The sequence below is a fragment of the Microtus oregoni genome, unplaced genomic scaffold (genome assembly GCF_018167655.1).
Source record: "Microtus oregoni isolate MIOR12 unplaced genomic scaffold, Mior012 000119F_ref0000445, whole genome shotgun sequence".
Classification (NCBI taxonomy): Eukaryota; Metazoa; Chordata; class Mammalia; order Rodentia; family Cricetidae; genus Microtus; species Microtus oregoni.
Genome location: NW_024544748.1, coordinates 882,822 through 888,821, shown reverse-complemented (window position 1 = coordinate 888,821; position 6,000 = coordinate 882,822).

The following is a 6,000-nucleotide window of genomic DNA, read 5'->3' as shown; positions in this document are numbered from 1 at the left end:
ATATCACAAGGAAGATGAATAAGTTACAGATAACTGAGGCAAAACAGTTGAGACAACAAACTATCTGAAACCTGGGCAGAAACTAGGGGAAATGGTTTGGAAAATTAAAATATTCTAAAGCCCCCATATATATAGTGAATTTAGAAATCTGTGTTTATATCCAGGATAAGATGAACATGACAGAAAAGATGCAAAAAGAACAACAGTTATCTCTGGGCTCACTGCAAGTCTGATATGAGTTAAAGGGCTTCTGTGACACACAACCATGTGCAAAAACTGGAAGAGGTATTTGGTTTGGTTTAGGTTTTGCTTTTTGCTTCTTTTGTCTTCCACTTAGTTTTAAGCTCATAATATTCAAGAAAATCTCTGTCAAAATATTAACTAAACATGAGCTAAAGAAACAATGACTTCACTGATCAGAAGCAACAAGAAACATACAAAAATTAGTTTGTGAAAGTCGCTAAACAAAAGGACTAACTACTTCAGGACAAAAAACTAGCAAACTCTAATGCAATGACTGAATCACATTTTCATCAGTTCATATGCTGAAGATCTAAACCCTCAATTACAATACAGTCAGCAATAAAATCTTTAAAAAACAGTCATTAAGGAGACTGGGGTGAGCCTCAGCACTTGCTTATCATGGAAAAAATGCCCCTGGTTTAGTCTCTAGAATTGCAGAAGATAAAAAGAAAAAGAAAGAAAGAAACTAAGGTCAGATGGTCTCAGAAGAGTGGAGTCCTCATCCAATAGAACAGCTGTGTGTGTATACAATGGAAGACTGATGGATGTCGCAGGCCTATAATTCCAGCTACTTGGAAGACAGAAATAGGTAACTACACGGTCATCGTAGGGAATTTAGAGAAATCTAGTATCATAATAAAAACTAAAAGGGAGGCTCAGAATGAAACTCAGTGGTTGAGCACTTGCCTGGCATGTGAAATGCTCTAGATTCAATCCCCGGTAGTGTGGGTGGAAATGTCAGTTGTGGGACTGGAGAGTAGAAGACACACCACAAGAACGTGGCTCTCTCCAAATAAAAAAGACAGACCTCAACAAAAAAACCAACCCTATTGGTGTCCACTCACTCCCTGGTGCTGGATTTCTAGCCTCCAGAACTGAGAGAAAAGAAAGGGCTCTTGTTTATGACAAATAGTCCATGGTATTCTGCCCCCAGGCAATCTACAAAAGGCAAGACAAGGGGCTGGAGAGATGGCTCAGTGGTTAAGAGCATTGCCTCGTCTTCCAAAGGTCCTGAGTTCAATTCCCAGCAACCACATGGTGGCTCACAACCATCTGTAATGAGATCTGGTGCCATCTTCTGGTTTGTAGGCATACATGCAGACAGAATATTGTATACATAATAAATAAATAAACAAACAAATAAATATAAAAAAAAATCTGTTTGGTAAAAGGCAAGACAACAAAACTATAAATCAATAACAAGAAAAAACCAAAAATTTCATATTTATTTGGAAATTCAATATTACATTATTATACAGAAATGGTTCAAACAAGAAAGCATAAAAGAAATTAGATAGTATTTAACTCATAGTCATTAGACAAACCTGAAAAGGAAGAAGTGAAACAAACTACTTTCATTCACAGGTAAGAAAAAAAATAGAAAATATCAAAGAATACACAAGAAAGCAAAAGATTAATAAAATTATTTCAGCAAAATTACTTGTGAGAATTAGCTTTGTCTCTATAAATAAATCATCAATTAGCAATTCCAAAAGAACACAAGATAATTCCATTTGAAATATCAAACAAATAATATATATCGTGAAATTAATTTATCTAAGGAGGTAAAAGATTTATCCACAGAAAAATAGTAAATACTATGCAAGGAAATTAACAAAAACATAAATAAATGGAGAAACATCCAGTCCTCACGGATAGAGAGAGACTTAGTACTATCATCATGGTGATGCTAGCCAAAGCACTCCACAGACACAATTGATTTCTATCAATATTCCAACTGTTTTTTTCTGAAAATATCAGTAAGCTCATCCACAGATTCATATGATGATTGTAAGGGGTTCAAGTGGCCAGAATAATAATTGTTCGTTTGAAGTACTGGCAGTCTACCCCAGGACCATAAGTTATGCTAAGCAAACCACCTACCACTACAAAGAGCTACACCTGTAGTCTTTTTGAAAATACTTCCCAAAGAGCTAACCAAATCAAGATTGGCAGTTCTCAAGGCTGTAGCAACATGCACAGAGCCTACACAGGTTCGAGCCAGACAGGGTCCTAGCACTGAGAGGGGAAAGTAGACACGGGCTTTCATCCTTAACCAATAAGCTGTCTGCAGTTGGCACCCATTTGAAAAAAAAATAGTTTTCTCCAAAGAGTATCATTGGGTATACTAACCACACTTAAGGGTAGACCCCCCAGACTATCAGTAGATGACCAACACAAAATAAACTCCATGACAATTTTGAAGGCTTTTTATCTTTTATTGCTTTGTTTGGGCATTTTTGGTGGTTTTTACTTGTATATTATGGTTTCCAATTTGTGTTTGAAAAGAAAGGGTTACAGCTTTCAGCAGTAAACCTTACTAACAAGCTACAGAAATCAAACAGGTCCATAGACATTTAGCCAATTCAATATAAATGAGGGTACCCAAATAAGCCTGTTGATTTTAGACAAGTGTGTGAAATTCATTCAGTGAGAAGGGAATGTTCAGTCTCCAGAGTGCCTACATACACAAGAATGAAGTCAGACATGTACATTATGCCATAAATAAAATTGTAGTGGCATTTCAATTGTATTTTAATAAATAAAGCCTGCCTAAAAATCTGAGAGTAAAACAGCCCCACTAGTCAGGCTTACAAAGCAGCTAATGGTAACACACACCTTTAATCCCAGTAGCCACACTCGGTGCCATAGAAACAGGGCAGTACATGACTCTAATTATGGTGGTTCACACCTTTAATCCCAGCCCTAGAGAGAATTATAAAATGGGAGGAAACAGCTCTCAACACACAGTCTCATTCTGAGATTCCTGGAGGCAGGGTTGCCATTTCGAATTGAGCCAGTACCTGACTGGCTCTCTCTCTCTGAGTCTATTAATCATGCTTCACAAAACTAACTCAAAATGTATCAAAGATCATAAAAATACAGCCATAAAACTTTTAGAAGACAGTAATAAAATACTTAAGTATGTTATTTTACAAGGAAATGTTTATCTCACTCATGGTACTAGAGGTTCAAGGGCACAGTTTTGCCATCATTTCAGCTCTAGTGAAGATTTCATGATATTTGGCATCACAATGGAGGAGAGAAGTGCCAGAGAAAGAGACCACATGGCAAGGTTGGAAACAAGAACCTGAGGAGTGCTGCTGGTGGCACACACCTTTAAACCCAGCACTCAGGAGGCAGAGGCAGGCAGATCTCTGTGAGTTCGAGGTCAGCCTGGTCTACAGAGTGAGTTGCAGGACAGGCTCCAAAGCTACAGAGAATCCCTATCTCAAAAAACCAAAAAGAAAGAAAGGAAGGAAGGAAGAAAGGAGGGAAGGAAGAGAGAAAGGGAAAGAAAGAAAGAAAGAAAGAAAGAAAGAAAGAAAGAAAGAAAGAAAGAAAGAAAGAAAGAAAGAAAGAAAGAAAGAAAGAAAGAAAGAAAGAAAGAAAGAAAGAAAGAAAGCCTGGAGAAAGACCAGCATTAATTCATATGGTGGGATCTTGAATACCACTTAAAGGTTCACGTGTTGAAGGCTTGATTCCAAACTGATAGAACTATGTATAAATTGTAGACCCTTTGTTAGGACACAGTGCCTAATAGAGGAAGTTACGCTTTTGGAAGCATACCTTTAAGGGGCTCTCCCCTCTCTCTCTCTCTCTCTCTCTCTCTCTCTCTCTCTCTCTCTCTCTCTGTGTGTGTGTGTGTGTGTGTGTGTGTGTGTGTGTGTGTGTGAGTGTGTGTGTGTCTCCTCACTCTCCTTCTGTCCCTCTGACCCTTCCTCCCTCTGCCCCTTCTCCCTTTCTCACTCCTTTCTTCTTGTAGTTTTCCCTTCCTTCTGTCCCCCCTCCTCTTCTTCATCTTTCCCCCTTTCCATGTGGCAAGTAGTTTTGTCCCACTCTACTTTCTGCCATGATGTTCTGCTTCACATCAGGCCCAAAACAATGAGGTCAAATGACCATGGACTGAAACCATGAGCCAAAATCAACCTTTCTTCCATTTAAATTAATTTTCCCAAGTATTTTGTAACAGCAATGGAAACCTAACAGATTCTACAAATACATACTTGTTTTTTCTTTACTTGGCTTCATTAAAATTTATAAAACTGAGATGAGTGTACAAAATGTTTGATTAGCATACTGAAACCTTCAGCACCACCAAAAACCATAGTAATAATGATGACATAAAATTATATTAAAAATGGTTGCAGGCTAGGTGTGATCACACACACACACACACACACGTAACCCCTTTAATCCCAGTTCTTGAGAAGCAGAGACAGGAGGATCTCTGCAAATTCTGGGCCAGCCTGGTCTACTTAGTGAATTCTAGGATAGCCAGGGCTTCCTAGACAGACCCTGTCTCAAAAAAAAAAATATTGCAAACAATGTATTTGTCAGCTTTTAATACATAGAGACACAGTATATACAATAGCTCAAAGATGGGAAGGGAAAACAGTGCTACAAAGGAGTAGCATCCCCATATGTCACTGAAATTAAGTTGGTATAGATTTGAGGTACTGTGATAGAATAAGAAATACATATGTGATCTCTCTTCTGGATCCTGGTGCACTACTCTCTTGAAGCCCTTAAAGTCTCTTAAGCTGTAAGTGACTTTGTGTATGGTAATGAGATGGCTGATTGTTAAGGGGTCCTGAATTGCCTTATGATGGGAACTGATTGCCTGGGAAATGAACTTCATTATTAGAATAGTGAAAATGTCAATCCCACTCTCCCCGAGCCAGCTTTCTTGGGAAAAGGGATGAAGGTTGAGATCATTGAGTTGTGACTCAGCCACAGAGGAAGCAAGATGTTACTGCCTCATCGAAAAAGGTACCAAGCCATGTGGCCAACATAGACAAGAATTATGAGCTAATATAAGTTATAAGAATTAGCTAAGCAAACTGTCTCAGTGGATGACCCCCTCATGGTCTTGAATTCCTTACTCATACTCTCACTCCTTCCACTCTTCAACTGGATCTTGGGAGCTCAGTCCAATGCTCCAACGTGGGTCATTGCCTCTGTTCCCTTCTGTTGTTGGACAAAGGTTCTATGGTGATATTTAAGATAATCATCAGTCTGACTACAGGGTAAGGTCTGTTCAGACACCCTTCCTCTATTGTTTAGGGTCTTAGCTAAGGTCATCTCTGCATTTTTCTAGAGCCAGGTTTCTTGTTAACTCCATAATGGCTTGCTAAATCAAAATATCTCTTTCTTGTTCTCCTATCTGTACTTCTTCCATCTTGCTCAAGTTCTCTTCAACCTCCCCCTTCTCCCCTTACTTCTACCCCTTGCCAAATTTTGTCTGATTCCAATTTCCAGGTGGGTCTATATATGTTTTTCTTTGGGTTCACCTTATTATTTAGTTTCTCTAGAATCCTGAACTATAGGCTGCTTGCCCTTTGTTTATGACTAGTATCCACTTATAAGTGAATACATACCATATTCATTTTTTGAGGGTCTGGGTTACCTCACTCAGGATAATATTTTCTAATTCAGTCCATTTCCAGTTGAAAAGTGGAGGGAGTGAAAGTATGAGCAAGGAATTCAAGACCATGAGGGGGTCATCCACTGAGACAGTTTGCTTGAGCTAATGGTAGCTCACCAACTCCAACTGGACTGGGAGTGAACGAGCATGGGAACAACCAAGCCCCTCTGTGTTGCGGGAGGTCCTCCCACTCCTCCAGCCTATTGCCGCTGAGATACCAGCCCATTGGGGCGTGGTCTCTCTCCCTTTAAAAAAACAGCCAATTCCCTCTCCTCTCTCTCTTCACTTCCTGCTCCGCCAGCGACTAGACTCCCTTCCTGGTTGCGCAG